Source organism: Leopardus geoffroyi, chromosome D1, assembly GCF_018350155.1.
Source record: "Leopardus geoffroyi isolate Oge1 chromosome D1, O.geoffroyi_Oge1_pat1.0, whole genome shotgun sequence".
Lineage (NCBI taxonomy): Eukaryota > Metazoa > Chordata > Mammalia > Carnivora > Felidae > Leopardus > Leopardus geoffroyi.
The window spans coordinates 13,552,652-13,570,309 of NC_059329.1; the positions used below are offsets into that span (position 1 = coordinate 13,552,652).

At 48.8% G+C, this 17,658-nt stretch overlaps 1 long non-coding RNA gene across 1 annotated transcript in view; it reads left to right on the plus strand.

Moving 5' to 3' along the window:
* Positions 1-17,658, plus strand: part of LOC123600693 — a 143,283-nt gene that overhangs the window by 62,256 nt on the left and 63,369 nt on the right. Inside the window, exons 2-3 of the long non-coding RNA XR_006713743.1 lie at positions 5,482-5,687; positions 13,949-14,053. This is a non-coding gene — a long non-coding RNA (uncharacterized LOC123600693). The remainder of the gene's footprint in view (positions 1-5,481; positions 5,688-13,948; positions 14,054-17,658) is intronic.

Here is a 17,658-nt window from a genome sequence, read left to right on the forward strand (position 1 = left end):
GAACTCCTCTACCTGGGCCAGATGTAGAAAACCATGAATATCCTCCCTCCAGAGCTCTTCCTCCTCGTTCTTGGAGAATGACAGAGCCAAAGGCATCGTAGAGCATCTCGTCTCCCTCTCAAGGGCCCATGCCCCTCGTGATGCCCTTTGCGTTGGTATCCTTTGCGCCTTGGCCTTGCCTTCCAAGCGTCCATTTGGTTGTTCCTTGGGTGGTCTTGGCTTCACGACGTGCTCGATGCGGCAAGGCCTGTTCAGTTGGCAGCCCCCAACCCCTCCAGTGCCTGGGTCCTCTCTTCCCACTCTCCGCAACTCCTGGGTACCTCCGTGCCCCTGGTGGGACTGGGAGGGGGTAATCAGGGCAGAGGGTGAGCATGGGAGTCGCAAATACCCTGTGCTGTTTGGGACAAAGGTCCCCCCTCCGCAGGCATATGCAACCACCTGGAACCTATGCCCACCAGCAGGAAGCAGAGCTCCCTTGCTCCCCTTGCTGGGGGCACCATGCCAGCATGGCAGATGGGCGTGTTGTCAGCTGCCAAGGGACCTCAGATAGGATCCAAATAGGTCTGCATTTTTGGAGGGCAGGACATGCTCTCCTCTGCTCCCCTTAGTAAATGCAAGACCAGCTGATGAAACCATCTCTCTACGTATTGCCTCGGTTCCCGTGTGCGAGCATTTCCCTCACCCCCATTATTGCCTCTCGGCTAATAGGGAGGATGAGAAGATGGGCGGGGCACGCACTGGCCTCTCCCAGCATTCACCGACACCTCCATATGTTCTGAGGGCGGGCACCTCTGGACTGAGAAGCACGAGATCCCCAAATCTGCTTGCTGGAGCTTTTCTTTCGCTTTTCTGGCAGATGATTGCACGGCGTCAGCTTGATTACCTGAAAGTGGTAGGAAGCCCACTGCCTCGTGGGCAGCTCCTCTTTTGCCGGACAGTTTTATTCCGTAATACAAAATCTGCATCCAGATTAATTCCAGCTCTGCCCTGGAGCAGCCGAGAACAAATATGCCTTCTCTTCCTGTATGACAGCTCTTCAAATATTTTAAACCAATGCTCACATCCCCGAAGAGCCTTTGCTTCTCTCGGCTAAGTATTTCCTGTCCCTTCAATTCCTACAGTCATACCTGGAGTGACATAGGACCCAGATGGCTTGTTTGGATTGGGTAGTGGATTGTTAAAAAAAAAAAAAATAGGTGCTGAATTCAGATACACTCGAGACTGAGTCACCTTTGTTCAGTGGAGTCCCCCGTCTTAGCTGTTGTCTGCTGCCATTCAGTTGTCTACACATTTGGATTAAATGGCATTTACTGAACTGTAACTATGTGATGAGGGATCTGCCTTTATTAAAAATGGATATTTGTATTTAAGAAATGAGAAAACCGGTACATAGAGATGACCTAGCTTCTGTTGGGTCATACAGCTGGTCTATGACAAAGCAAGGGTATGAATCTATTATGGCTTTTGTTTGGTTGAAAGTCAACCAGGCTTCCATAACTGGAGATTGAGCAGGGTGCTGGAAATGCATGTGATGTGCACACACGAGTCTGTATTTCCATGGTGTAAGGCTAACCAACATCTGTCAACAGACTACCCCTAGAGTAGGGCTGTGGACAGGGGCAGGAGTAATGGAAGGGGCCTTTTACTCTGCTCTCTGGATTCTTCTGTTGTTTGAATGTCCTTAAGGATACAACATACCTAAGTAATTCTCATGTATGTGAAATACAAATAAAATGCTTATGATTTAGATGGTAGCTTCAAGTTGGATACAATCCAATGGGTGAGTTAAAATATACTTAAGAATAAAGAAAAGTCCCAAATGTGAGGGATGGCGTGGACTGGTGGCCACGAGCATGGCCACCTAGAGCTCCAGAACCTGGATGCCAATCAGGGTGGTAGCCATTACTTGCTCTGTGACCTTGGACAAGTCAGTCAGTCTCTTTACTCCTTTATTTCCTCAACTGTAAAATGGGAATACTAATTTTTAGTACATATCTTTTAGGTTATGTTTGTCAAGAATAATGAGTCCTTTGATTTTTTTTTTTTTTTTGATTGAGGAATAATTTACATCAGTGCAATGAACCCTTTCCAGTATAGATTTATGAGTTTTGACAAATGCATAAAGCCATGTAACCACTCCCACAGTAAAGATATTGAACAATTCCATCAACCCCACCCCCACCCCCCAAATTCCCATGTCCCTTGTCATTTAACCACTCCCCACCTGCAGCCCCTGGCAACCGCTGATCTGTTTTTTGTTCTGACAATTTGCCTTCCTGGAATAACTTATAAATATAATTATATCACATATAGCCTTTTGAGTCTGGCTTCTTCACTTAGCATAATATATTTGAGATTCATCCGTGTTGTTCACGTAATTCATTCTTTTTTATTGCTGAGTAGGATTCCATTGCATATAAACTACAGTTTGTATATCTGTTCACTAGAGGAAGAACACTGGCGTTGTTTCTGGTTTTGGGTGATTATGAAAAACGTTTCTATAACATTCACATACAGGTTTTGTGTGCACATAAGTTCTTTTCATATGGTAAATACTTAGACTGGAATTGCTAGGTCATATGACAAGTACATATTTAACTTGATAGGAAACAGCCGTGCTGTTTTCCAAAATGGCCATATCGTGTCACATTCCCACCCACAAAAAAGAGAGTTCTGGGTGTCCCACATCCTCCCCAGGGCTTGGTATTGCCAGGTGTTTATTTATTTAGTTCTAATTTCAGCCATTCTAATAGGTCTTAAGTGATATCTCATTGTATTTTAATTTGTATTTCTCCAATGACTAAAAATATTGAATATTTTTTTCATGTGATTGTCTGCCATCTGTGTATCTTTTTCGGTGAAATGTCTGTTGCTCATTTTTTTAATGGGTGATTTGTTTTCTTATTGTTGAGTTTTAAACGTTCTTTATGGGGGCGCCTGGGTGGCGCAGTCGGTTAAGCGTCCAACTTCAGCCAGGTCACGATCTCGCGGTCCGGGAGTTCGAGCCCCGCGTCAGGCTCTGGGCTGATGGCTCAGAGCCTGGAGCCTGTTTCCGATTCTGTGTCTCCCTCTCTCTCTGCCCCTCCCCCGTTCATGCTCTGTCTCTCTCTGTCCCAAAAATAAATAAACGTTGAAAAAAAAAATAAACGTTCTTTATGTATTCTAGATTGAAGTCCTGTGTCAGATATGCGTTTTGGAAATATTTTCTCCTAGTCTGTGACTTGTCTTTTAAGTTTCTTGATAGTGTCTTCGAAAGAGAAGCTTTTAGTGTGGATAAAATCCAGTTTGCCAATTTTTCTTCTATGCATAATGACTTTGGTGTTACCTAGAGTCAAAATAGTTTTCTCTCATAATTTCTTCTAAAGGTTTCATAGATGTAGGTTTTGCATATAGGTCTATGTTCCTTTTTGGGTTGCATTTTGTATATGGTGTGAGGTAAGGTCAAGGCCTCTCACACTTCCAAGGCCTCTTGGACTTCTTGGATCCTTCACCTTCCCCTCGGCCAGGCTGTTTGTATTCTTTAAAGACCTTTCACGTAATGCCTGTGCTAATATTTACATCCCTGCTTAACTAGGCTGGCCTCTGCTGCCCTGGGCATTTCTTAGACTCAAGCAGGATGGAGTTGCAATCTTTCCAAGCTATTCGGTAGCTGTTTTCCCCTCACAGCATAAAGCACGCTAAGAGCTGGAAGCTGCTTAGTGTGTAGGCTGCCTGGGGGTTGGGATGCGTCCAGTGAAAGATGTTCTGGGCCTTCCTAGTCCTATATAACTCATGGATTAGAGCCTTGACTGTTGGTTGGTCATGGTATATACTGGCAAGAAGCAGGACAATTCAGCTGTCCTTGGGCCCTGGGCCCCTGGTTAAAACCCATCTGTAGAGGGCTGCTGATCAACCAACACTGAGGTTCTGCGAGGTGGATGGTAGGGTAGGGGAGTTGAATGTAATCAGATCTCTGACAAAATGTGGGCCAATGGGAGCAAACACAAGAGCCTCTTGGCAGTCGCCAGTTTTCACTCTCCCCTTTGCTGATCATAAAGACAAAAGCCAGTCCTAGGGCACCCGAGAAAATGGGTGTGGTCCACTATCCCCTCGGTTCTGTCCACCTATCTCACCAGCTTGCCCCTTTCCATTCCTGTGTGCCAGTATCTCAAGCAGGGGAACAGAGGAAATGAACAAAGTAGTTCAGGCTGGTGTGCGAGACAAAGCTCCAAGGCCTTGAAGTGTGAACTCAGCAAGGGCCCCATATGTTCATGTTTCTACTCAAGACACCAAGTTTAGATGCCTAAACTTGGGATGGAAGAAAATAGAATCATGGGAGCCCTCAGCCTGAAGAGATTCCTAGAAAATTACTTTGTCCCCAGCTTCCTGCCTCTGATCAGAAACTCACATAAGTGGTCCAGGGTAGGAGAGCCCAAAAGAGATCGTGCAATCTCCCTTGGTTATTATCTCCAGCATTAACCTTGACTTAGGCACTTTGGTATTGGTTCTGGTCTCTGGGCAGACGGTATCTATAAAGGAGGGTGCTAGCTGGTCAGCAGAGGCAGGCTGTGGAATCAGGAAGAGACCCGAGATAAGGCAGAGATGGGCATGGTGTGAATGAGAAATGGGAAATTCAAGTGCTTCCGCTCTTTAACACCCCAGCGATCCGAAATAGTGCAAGTACATGCTCTGGGGCAGCTCAGGGGTTCTGCTGTTTCCTTGGTCAAATGATAGCATTGTCCTGGGCTGCTGCTGCTTCTTTGCAAAATAGGGGAAATAAACCACTGCCACCATAACTGATTTTTGTGAGTGCCTACTGTTTGTAAGTTTCTTTATATGCATTTTATTAATTATTATTATTATTATTTGAGAGAGAGAGAGAGAATCTCAAGCAGGCTGCACGCTCAGTACAGAGCCCGGCGCGGGGCTCAATCCCACAATTATGAGATCATGACCTGAGCCAAAATTAAGAGTCAGACACTCAACCGACTGAGCCACCCCGGCTCCCCTTTATATGCATTTTCCGCTTCAATTTTCACAGCAGCCTGAGGGAAATATTCTTATCATCCCATTTTACAGATGCGGAAACAAAGGCACAGTGAGGTTAAGTCGTGCCCAAAGTCCTACTTGTACAGAATCCCCCCTGAAACGGTTAGATTATATAAGCCAAGGTCCCATCCACCGTTTCTCTGTTTTGCAGGCCATCAGCGCGCACCATGCAAGTATGGAGCTCGGGCTGGCGAACGGGCACTCCAATTACTTAACCTCATGGGGTTCCGCAAAGGGCACAGATTCACAGGGAGTTAGGGGCACCGGGTTCTCCATCTGGAATTTGCTCAAAGTGGCCACCTGATCCAGCAACTAGACCCACCCGCTCTGGCCCTTCATTTCCTTTATGCTAACAGGAGGGCTCCGAGGAGATGATTTCTCAGGTCCTGTCAGGTGCTTACCTTTATGGTTTTATGATTCTTACTTATTTATTTTCTTATTCTGCGCCTTCAGATTCATGAAGGGATGTTAGACCGGGGCCAAGTTCCTGGAGACAGGCTCCACACTGGTCCTGAGAGAAGAAGCAGAAGATTTCAGCGAGAGGGACAGAATTTAAAAGGACGACTTCCCCATTTCTTCCTGCTCCTCTGGATCTTAGACATCTTTCAACACTCAGCTCAAGGCCCATGTGGCCTGGGAGGCCTTCCAGTACCAGCTTGGTAAACGCACTCTTTTGTAAATATAATCTGTGTGTGCTGCACCGTTTGAGACGTATTAATTAATTTATTAATGTACTTACTTATATCTGCCTTGTGCCAGAGCGGACTTGTGGTGGCTTACACGGATATGAAAAATGGAATGAGATGATATACAGGAGAAGCCAGTGGGAACGGGAGATAAAAAAAACAAAGGAATATCCCTGGGGATCAGGAATGAGGCTAGTAGAGGGACGCAGAGCTCCCAGCCCTAAACACGTACGGCTGGCTTCAAATCTAGGGTATCTGGAAGCCAATGTGAGCAAAGTAAATAGATCAGTCTCACAATTCATAGTGCCTGCACGATGGGAGAAAAAAGAAGGAAGGAAGGAAGGAAGGAAGGAAGGAGGGAAGGAAGGAAGGGAGGGAAGGAAGGAAGGGAGGGAGGGAGGAAGGGGGAGGAAAAAAAGGAGGGAGAGAGGGAGGGAGAAAAGGAGGGATAGTAGGAAGGATGGGAGGGGAAAGAAAGAAGTTTCTTTTAAGTTTATTTATTTTGAGGGAGAGAGAGAGACAGAGAGAGGGAGAGTAGGGGAGGGGCAGAGAGAGAGAGAATCCCAAGCAGGCTCTGCATTGTCAGGGTAGAGCTCGACTTGGGGCTCGAACTCATGAACTGTGACACCATGACCTGAACCAAAATCAAGAATCGGATGCTTAACCGACGGAGCCACCCAGACGTCCCAGGAAAGAATATTGTTTTAGGAGAAACCCAACTCTCCCGGTGCCCTGTGGGCACGGGGCTTTCCTGGGCACCTTCCTGTATGTAACCGGGGAGGGGCAATGTGCTCAACAGTACCTTTCCGGTAGCCGCAACTCCTCATGTCTTTAGGCCGCCCCCAGTAGCATCGTCCCTCAACACAGACCACACTTTGACACAGCAAAATGGAACCAGAAGGACTCGGTCCAGTAGCCGGCTCTCTGGGGGCTCTGCCTTAATCCCGTGACTGTTAATATTTCTGGAGGGACGGATGGACTGCATACCCTTCAGGCAATTGTGCGTACGCTTTCCTCCTCTCAGCTGGGTTTTTGATGGACACTGCACGGCAGTGAGTTCGAGACTATATTCCCTGCCAAATACCTGAAGTGCAGCTCTCGGGCTGCCAATTAAATACGGCCCCATATGCCTTACAAACACACGAGCAGTTGGAATCTGCCAGCCCTAGGGAAGGGTTGTCATTCTCTTAGGAAAATCGATGCGCCTACCCGGGACCTGGACTTGATCAGAGGGCCACCCCCTTGGTTCTGAGCTAAGCTGAAGGAGTCTGCAAGGTGTTTCGATCCCCTCCTAGACCAGAAGCGTCTGTGCCATAGGGCAGAGAGATTTCTCCGAGAATGGAGACCTTCGGATTCCACCATCAAATGCCTAAAACAAGAAGCGTGGTCTATATGATTTCCAAGTCCCCTTGCAGCAGAAACATTTATAATTCCAGAAGGAAAATGCTTCATGGGAGGAGGGCTGTTAAACACTAGAAAACTCTACCACAGGAGCGGTGAAATTGCCTGCCTCAGAGAGGCAGAAACCCATGCTGTCTGGGGTAAATTGGAACAGATCTGCCTGGAGGCAGGGGGCTGGACAGGATGGCCTCTGGAATGCTTATCAAAATGTCCCAGGTGGTGAGTATTCAGCTGGCTTATCTGTCTCCTAAGTGTGCACGCCCTGGCTTCAGTTATTTGTGTTCTCTGGGCACACACTCCCTCCTCGTGTGGAGACACTCGCATGCACGCCCATCAGTGTTGATCCGACCCTCCCCAGCTAGCAGCCATGGTGCGGGGAGCCCCCTCTGCAGAGTCTTTCCTGGGAAATGCATTAGGGCTACACAGCATCCCCCTCATAAAAATACAACAAACAGCCCTGCCAGGGGTCCGCAGAGTAATGACTGTAACCCAGTGGCGTTCTTGGAAAGGGCTCTTCAGAAGCAAAGCCGAGAAGACTTAACAGAAATCTTTGGGGGTAATTAGGTTTCTGGAGTGCACAAACCTCTTAAGTCATCAAGAGTCAGAGAGGATTTGGTCTGTAAATCCTACACTGGGCCAGGCTGGGCCCCGGGGCTTCCCCCACTGCCCCTGCCTTCCCCCTCGTCAGTGGGCTATTGGCCACAAGGAGCCCCGCTTTCCTGTAGGTGTGCTACGGGGTATCCCTGTGGGGACCCACCCTGACCCACATGAGAAAACAGTTGTTGCCGAGAGGAGAGGCACAGGGAGGCCGAGGCAGAGTGTTGGTCTCGTGCCCACGGTGGGGCCCCACAAACCAGATGGATGGATTTTTGTCTGGAGGGCACACGGGTGAGGGGTTCATGGTCCCAGACAGAGGGCTGGGATGTCTGAACAATTTCTTTTGTCAAGGATGGAAAAGAGAACTTCCCACCTTCTTCCTTCCAGTTCCCCAAAGTCCCTTTCCCCACCGCCACGAGCATGTGGGTCTCGAGAGTGGTTGAAAGCCTGGCGGGCTACAGCCGGGTACAGAGTGTGGGCAGTAGGAGGGATCAGGCCAGGCTGGCCTGCCTGCTTTTCCCAGTAGGTCCTCCGGCCCTGCCCTACAACCCTTCCCCAACTCCTCTTAGGTGCAGAGAGAAGAGGGACCCTCCTTCCTTCTCCTGGGCTCAGCACCCCCCCCCCCTTCCCCTGGGGGCGCTCTGTGGGCGGCTGGGCTAAAAGCAGATCCTTACCTGCACTGCCTGGGAGCTGGGTCAGGGGGCAGGGAGGGAATGAAAAGCAATCTGGGAGTTCTTGGGCCTCAGTGGCGCGCACACCTTCAGGGCATTTAGGGAAAGTAGATTAAGAAATCTTTTTCCAGATAAGAGAGGCCTGTAAAGAGGCCAAAGAAAGGGAAAACCACCCCCCTTTGATCACAGGGGATTGTAATTACTCAGATATTGATTGGGATAATAAGTTTGCCAAAACTCCAGAGAAGGAGAGATATTCCCCCAGGTATTTTGCTTTTGCAGCATTTGCTGAGCTCCTCTGTGAAGTTAAAGTCAATTTGGAGGCCTGGGCCTGGCCCCGAAGTCCCCAGAATGGGAGTCGGAGACCTTTTCCTCCTGTAGAGAGTGGTGCGCATGCCCAGGTGTGCCTCCCTCCCTCCCCGGAGCTGTCCCCACCGTCAATATCCGCAAGACCATCGCTGTTATTCATAACCTTTGGGGCTCCTTGGGGTTAAGTGGCATCAGAAACTGAAGCTGGCCTCAAAAAGAGAGTAAGCCCTAAGCCTGGACTCCAGAATCTTCTTTAGTAGTTTTCTTTCTTTCTCTGCTGCAAGCCTTCTCTGTCGATGTCCCCTGCAGTAAACCCCTGTCCTGCGCGTGCGTGCACACGCACCCGCCCACGCCCACACACCCACACACGTGTTTGTCCACGCCCACCTACACTTCCAACGCCAAGTCTTCCCTGCACAGTGTCCACATGTGCGCACCCAGCATGCCCCGTGTGGGATCAAGAGCTCTGGCTCTTGAGGGTCTTTGGGGTCAGACGAACCTGAACTCAAGGCCCGCAATCCTGAGCAAGTCCCTTTACCTCCTGGGGTGGCGGAGTTATCTGCAGAATGGGGATCATGGCACAAGGACGCCATCTTGCCTGGTTGTTGAGAAGGGCAAATGAGGCGATGTAAAACATTTGGCACAGCACCTGCCTGGTCAGAAGCACCCAATGAAAATCCTCGTTATTGCTCTTGTGATGCTCCACCCACTCTCTGGCATTTTGCAGGAATAATGGCTTGTGTAGAATTTTCTCCCATCACACCTGCAAGCCAAGGCTCTTCTCAGTCCTCCGGGCCCAGCCCAGACTCCAACTTTGCCCCATCCTGGGCACCACCCTTTCGCTCCCACCGTGGATGTCTGTACATGGTAGGGCTATCCCCGCGGCCAGCTTTGAGTTCTGAGTTTGAGATTGAGGAGGGCAGGGGCTATGGCTTACCTCATCTTTACATCTCCCCTGCTTCAAGCCCAGAGCTCCACACTAAGCACACCTGATATATGTAGGTGCAATACATCTTGGTTGGTTTTTTATAATAATAGGTGCCATTTAGTGAGCAATTACTACGTGCCTGCCTCTTTTCACGATCACGATGGATCGTCATAGCAACCCTACAAAATATTACTACTTCCATCGTATAGATGTGGAAAGTAAGGCTCTGGACAGATGAAATCACTGAGTGGTCACACAGCTGATGTGCGGCTAAGCCCAGCTCCAGGTGGAGCTCATACTTATACAGGACTAGGCAGACCCAGCACAGCTTTCCCCGGACGTATCCCAACCCCCAGGCAGCCTGCACACTAAGCAGCTTCCAGCTCTTAGCGTGCTTCGTGCCCTGAGGGGGAAACAGCTACCGAATAGCTTGGAAAGATTGCAACTCCATCCTGCTTGAGTCTAAGAAATGCCCAGGGCAGCAGAGGCCAGCCTAGTTAAGCAGGGATGTAAATATTAGCATTGGCATTACGTGAAAGGTCTTTAAAGAATACAAACAGCCTGGCCGAGGGGAAGGTGGAGTATCCAAGGAGTCCCACAGCAGCCACCGTGTTGGAGGCACTTTGCGGGATATGGTGTGATGAAGTGCCGGGACGTCTTGTCAAGGAAGGACTCCTCAAATAGGTCCAGGCTGACAGAAGGCAGGGGAGAAGGTTGGTTCCAACAGAAAATAAGTGGGGAACGGAGACAGAGGAAACAGTGGGTGCCTGGCAGGGGAGGTACGGAAGACAGGAAGGACAGAGATGAATGGACACGTCAGCAGGAAAGACTGATTTTGCTGCGGATGGTGGTGATGATATTGATTGACGGGGTGCCCAACACCGTGTGATGCAGGAAGGGATCAAGCAGCCTCGCCTCAGCAGCGTAAACGTGCTTTTCCTAGTGGGAAAGGTTGTTGCAGAATGCAATCTCACTCCTCTCTATCTTTCTAGACTCCCAATACCCAAGAGGACCCCCAACCCCCTCTGATTCCTTCAATGAGCATTTATTCCATGCCTGCTCCAGGTTTGCTGGAAGGATGGGCCCTGCAGAGACACATGGAACTTGGGACTCCTGGAGGAATCCGCAGTCTAGTGAGGAACAGGGCACGTATTGACTCTGATGCAGTGGGATGTGGGTCATTAGAGAGTACAGTAAAACCCTGGTTTGAGAGCATAATTCCTTCCGGAAACATGCTTGTAATCCAAAGCACTTGTATATCAAAGCGAATTTCCCCATAAGAAATAATGGAAACTCAGACGATTCGTTCCACAACCCCAAAATATTCATGTACAAATGATTACAATACGGTAATATAATCCTGTATATTCAAGTGTTCTGGGAAATGGGAGGAAGGTGTAGGGAGGAGGCAGTATCGGGGCTGCGGAGACTTTTAAGGATGGGAGGATTTGGGTAGGTGGGGTGTGGTGGGGACACTGAGCAGAGGCCATGGTTTCATAGACGTTTGGGGGGCATGAGAGCGTATGGTGTGTCCATGATGGGCCTAATGGAGAGCCCAGTGTGTCTAGGGGCGGGATATATGAGCAGTTGCAACAGATAAGGTCTGAAAGATACGGTGGGACAAAATTGTGAGAAAGCTTTGAAAGACATGTTGTTGAATCAATCAACAGATTTATTTATTGAACATCTGCTATGTGCCAAGTACGGAATCTGTCACTGGGACTATAATGGCAAGCATACCAGAGTCGATCTCTGTCTCCTACATAGGATGGCCATATGTCCCCATTTCCTTCTTGTCCTGGAATAATTACTACTAAAGCCTCCCTTTACTTTCAGAAACACACATCGTGTGGTCATTCTGTCTAGAGAGCTTCAGCCTAGCGCAGAAAGCAGACAGATCTAGAACTCCAGATTGTGCTGGGTGGTGTGAATGCCACGTGCAGGTGCCCTGACAGCAGCCTCCAGAGGAATCTGGACTTTGCTCAGGCAACACGAAGACATAGAAAGTTTTTAAGGTGGAGATCTCCGTTTCGGAAGTCATGGGATTTCTCGTGTTGAGATATCCCTCTCTCTCTCTGTATTTTTTTCTCTTCCAGTTATTAACAATAAAAAATTGAAAAAAAAAAACAAACACTTTTCATCATATAGCATCCCACACTGCAAATGAGGCTCATGGGTGTATTTCTCATGGGGGGTGGGGAGGGAGCAGGTGCAGTAGAAAGGCAAAGCAAGGGAGTCTGCTCTCCGACCCTGCTCTCGCCTCAATCCAGCGGCCCGATTATATGCAGGCTCCTTCACCAGGCTGGTCTCGGCTTCCTCCTCTTTAAGAAGGGGATGGTCTTTCCTGCTTCCAAGGGGGTTTGGGAGAATTAGAAGTCATGTGAGTAATGACGTGCTAGGATGCACACGGTGGGCATCCTAAAAGCGGTACCGTTCTAGATTTTCTGAGCGTATGATTAAGAAAAGGTGCTGTGCCTGGTAGAGAAATGCATTTGATTGAAAACACAGGAAACTGCGGGCAGAGTGGACAACTGAAAGAAGGGAAAAGGCCCATGGAGCTTCAGCCACTAGAAGGAAATTGGGTTGAAAAACAAACACCTCGATTGTAACATATGTCCCTCTCTCGCGGGGATCTAAATAACGCCGGAGCAGGGCTGTGCCTGTGTCAGGGCAGGAGGTATAAGGGAAATCTCTATACTTTCCCCTCAATTTTGCCGTGAACCTAAAACCACCCTAAAAAATAAAGTCTTGGGGCCCCCGGGTGGCTCAGTCAGTTGAGCGCTGACTTTTGGTATCGGCTCAGGTCATGATCTCACAGTTCATGGATTCGAGCCCTGAGTCAGGCTCCACACTGATAGCTCGGAGTCTGTGTGGGATTCTCTCTCCCTCTCTGTCTGCCTCTCCCCTGCTTGTGCTCTCTCTCTCTCAAAATAAATAAGTAAACTTAAAAAAAAAAAAATTCTTAATAGAATTCACAGACAAAACAAACACATACCCACCCTTTTCAGTTAGACCCTTCATGGCCCTTAAGCACCAGAATCTGCTTGCCTGGCAGGCTAAGAGTGGGGGGAGAGGCTTCTCACGGAGCAGATTCGGAAAACCCAAGGTGTCCTCCAAAGCCAGGACAGGACAGTGGCTGCCTGGGAGATCAGACAGTGAGGCCTGAACAGGAACTTCCTGGGCTTCATCTTTTTCCCAGCTCTTCCTCATCCCTCTGGTTTTCACAGAACTCCCTCTGTGGGGGAGATGGTGGCTCCTGAGAGAAGCGACACTGTCCCAAGGCCCGAGTCCCGGGACAGGGCGGGCCAGCTGGGTTGAACGCAGGAGCCCCGGGCCTGTGCGTGAGGGCGAGGTAGCTGAGAACACGTCAACCGTCTCCATGCAAATCTGGCCGGTATCTCGACTGGGTGGCCAGACTCCTAGGGTCTGCGTCTCATTTCCTTTCTGCTTTGCCTCCGCCGTTGTTCTGTGATTTATCTGCTGGGGCTGCCATAACAAACTACCAGAGGCTGGGCGGCTTAAGTTGCAGAAATTTATTTTTGCCTCATCTTGGAGGCTGGAGTCTGAGATCAAGGTGTCGGTAGGGTTATTTCTTCTGAGGCTTCTCTCCTTGGCTTGCAGATGGCTGTCTTCTCCCTGTGTCTGCAGGCGGCCTCCTCTCTGTGTACGTCTGTGTCCTAATCTCTTTTGATAAGGACAGCAGCCATATTGGATTACCGTCCACCCCAGTGACCTCATTTAACCTTCAATTACCTCCTTAAAGACCCAAATCTCTAAATACAGTCACATTCTGAGCTACTGGAGGGTTAAGACGTCAACATATGAAATTGGGGGAGGGGAGGAAACCCAGTTCAGTCTAGAACATACAACTAGGCAAGTTACCCCTTTGGTCTTAGCTCCTTGGGAGAGAAGAAAAGTGGGTGGGTTGGCCTACTGGGCCTCCTCTCTTGGAGAGGAGTGGAACTGAGAACCTGGCGGTTTTGGAAGCAGGTGCAAATCCCTTTCTGAAGACTCTTGGCTTTCTTTCCCCTGAGCCACTGGGTAATCCTCCGCTGGTGTTGGGGTTCCCGAACCCCTACCTCTTGCCTCCTCAAGCCTGCCTTTGGGATGGATCTGCGTTCTGTGTCTGGCTGAGAAATAGGGGTCTTTTCTGAGATGACTCTTCACCTGGGATTGTCAAAATGCATTTGTCTTTTGCAGAAGTCCCTTTAGCAGAAAAGAGCTCTAAGCTGCTGAAGATCCCATGCAGAAAGTTCCCCTTCTGTGAGATCAGAGGGCCAAGGAATTTACCGTGCTTTCTTTCCTTTTACCCCTTCTTTCCTCTGCAGGGGAAGGCAGGAGACCACACCTGTGTTTGTAATATCACAGACATGCTGGGATCCGCAAATGTGTCATTAGCCCACCGGGTTGGCACGGAACAGCTGCATCTGAAGGTGATTTAACACAGGTAGAACCCTACTTACGGGTGGGCAGGGTTCCAAAGATTTGCTTGGAAGTTGGTTACCATGAGGTGGGAATGTTTTTTGTCTCACAGAAAAAGTGTTAAATGTAGGGGGAGGTTTTCAGGGAACTCCATGAAAATCTATTAACTCACACATAACTAAAGTACTAAATATGACCATTTCTGTCCCCAGCACCTAAATGCCACATTCACCAGCAATTCACTGGGAAAATACACTGTGAGTTCCAATTCCGTGTATCAGTATGAATGCTTCTCCCTTATCCATACAGCTTTTCTGACAGTGTCCCTGTGGGAAGGGGACTTTTAGGGGAGGGAAAGAAGGGTGATATTGGGCCAGATACTTCTGGATGCCACTAAAGCAACATATCAAGAGTGCAAAATATTCATATTTTTAAAAGCATGCACACATAATTGATCACATTCCACCTCATAGCATAGTAACCTTGTAATATAAGGGTTATGACGTTCTAAGGCAATGGAGTATGGGGCCCGGAGACGTCAAGTGAACCCTTCAGGGTCACACAGCAGAGACAGTTGCAGATTTCAAGAGTGTAACGCTTCTCACATCTGCATCCGATGTGTGGGTCGGCACCTCTCCAGCTCATCTCTGCTGGAGAATACAGGCCTGGGGTTTTGATGAGTCTGGCAATCGCTGAATGGTACACCTTGGCAGGGAGCATAGGCTTGCTCTTCTCCAGGAGTGACCATGACCCTGGAAAGGGCTGGGATGGGGCAGCTCATGCTGCTTTGTGAGGGCCAGGCAGAGGTCTGGAGTTGGTGACAGCTAGTGCAGATTGCAGAGATTTTAGGATAAATGGTGATTTTCCTCCTTGGTGATTTCCCAAGGCTACTGAGGCCTGACAATTCTGGCAGGGAAACCAAATTTAAATGAGTCCCTTTTCCAGTCCGCCTGAGGGGTAGGCATTAGTCAGAGAACTAACAACCTCGCCTGACTGTTTCCTGTGTTCTGCACCCCGGAGTAGGAGCTCACGAGGAAACACGGCCATTGCTCCAAAGGTACTTTGTACGTGGACAGAAGACAAACACACACAAGCCTTGCACACGTTGACAAAGGAAATGTACAAGTCCATGTAAATGCCTCTCCTCTGAGAACGTAACTGCATCTGGTCATCAGAGTCGGGGCAGGTTCACTCAGATGAGGCTTCTGAGCTGGCCACAAGAAACCCTACGGGATGTGAGGACTGGAAAGGTGTCTAGATATTCAGTCCAACCCACACATTTTCAGACAAAAAGCTGAGACTCGGGAAGGCTAATGATTGGCTTGAGGATCTAAGACAATGAACAAGAGAGTCAGGATCAGAATCCAGGTACCCCCATCCTGTGTCTAGTTATTCTTATAATTGGGGGAAGAACCAACTGAAAAAGGTGTCAGAGGGACGGAGCAGGGAGAGAGGATTTTACAGACCAGCATTCATATTGAGCAGAAGTGAGAAATTGGAGAATAAGGTGATGGGGGTCATGTGACCCAAGACCTTGAAGGCTGAGTGGACTAAATCTGGATGTTCCAGCTCACCCCCCCCCCCCCCACCCATGATTGGCAATAAGGACCTGGAGGACAGACTCCCTCTAGCTATCTTCCAGGGCTTTCTTCTGCTGATATTATTTGTAAAATGGATTATTCTGCAAAGACTCCACCTTAAATCAAAAACTGTTGGCTTTTAGAGTTCACCCAGGATGTTAATCTGGGTCAGAAATTCTGTACTCCATGTTCCACACTGGAAGGTAAGGCATCGAATCCCAGACCTTGAGTGCTCTGCACATGCAGTCTCTTATTTGTTTGTTTTTTTAAATATTTTTTAATGTTTATTTATTTTGAGAGAGAGAGCATGCACATGTGTGAGTGGGAGGAGAGAGAGGGAGACAGAGAATCCCAAGCAGGCTCCGCTGTCAGCACAGAACCCGATGTGGGGACTCCATCTCACCAACCATGAGGTCATGACCTGAGCCGAAATCAAGAGCCGGACGCTTAACCGACTGAACCACCCAGGGGTCCCTGGAGTCCCCTTATTTTGCAGCTCAGCCAGGCACAAGGACTTTGGCTGCACAGAATTGAATTCCTGTTGGCCGGGTCTCAGCCTTCCCCACGTATCTCAGGGAGGACCCCATAGGGCTCCTTAAAGAAGCAGCCTTGTGTATGTGGATGCTGGATGGGGACAGAGAGGAAGGGAGAGGGCAAGGAGCCTGCGGAGGAGGCCAACAGGATACAAGGCTCGCAGCTGATCTGCTGCTTGCTGCCATTGGTCTGTTGGTATTGCAGAAACATGGCTCCAGCACCAGGGGAGAATGTAAGGGTCAAGAACTGCAAATTGTAAACCACAGTGAAGTGAGATGAATCAATCTGCAGTGACCTAATAGACAGGAGGAAAGCCTGCTAACAGGAGGCTTAGAAAAGGCTCCCAGGATGTACAGGGCCGCGGGAGATCATGACCAGGCAGCTCTGTCCACTCGGACAACCAGGCCTGGGCAGCTTTGGTCACGTGGTTGTCAGGGTGGAACCAGGCCACCTGGGACCAGGCAGCGTCTCCCCTGTGCCACATCCTATCCTCAAGTTCAGGGTGGAAGATGGTTCCAGGGAGCAAGCCTGCCTATTCTGCAGTCACGGACCCTAGAGAGGAAAACACTGCTTTTGTTTGCATGGCTGTCATTCTTTTCTGACTCACAATACACGTCTGTTATCAGAAATACAGAAAATCTATAGAAGAAAGTAGGATGTCATTCACGGGCACACCACCAAAGATTGTTACTATTAATATATCAGGGAATTTCCTTCCAGGCTTTTTTCCCCCCCATGTACACACAGTTTAAAATGCAATTGGAATTATATTTACATTCTTATCATCCTTTGTCATGTAAGATTATATCAAGAGCCTATTCCCATGCTGTTAAATATTTTTCCATAATATGTTCTGAAAAACTTTCATAGCGTATTTAATTCTGTGTGTGTGCGTACATATAGTTAATCAACTACGGTTGGATGTTCAGATTGTTTGCTAATTTGTACCACTGTGAACACTGCTACAAACGAATATCTTTTCATCATCATAATACTTGGCCACGATCCTGACGATTTCCTTAGGTCACTTTCCCAGAAGTGGAATCCGTGCTTCAAGGGCTCTTGCTACACATTGGCTAACACACCCCACCTGGAATGCTATACCAATTTGCATTCCCATTCATCAGTGGCTATGACAGTGCCCGTTTTACTGCCCATTTGCCAATAAGTATGAGTTATTATATTCTTTTAAGTGGAAGGTCATCTTTCCAGAAGCATGCTCAGCTTACTGACAGCACGAACCCCAAGCATGGAAGCTAACTTCTTTGTGTTTGTGGGCAGAGCTCAGTCAACCCACGAGTGGGGAGAGTCAGAAAACCTAAGAAGACAGAGGCTGAAGCCGATCCTCAGGCAGCCATGGGTGCTAGGGAGGGAGAGGGGGGGACCCGTGGATGGGGTGAGACTTGCTCCATCCTTCTCCAAAACTTGAAGTGTATTGAACTGCCGTGCAAAACCCTTCCTCCCAGAGCTCCTGCCCAGGAACGCTCCCTGGCTGATGAGGA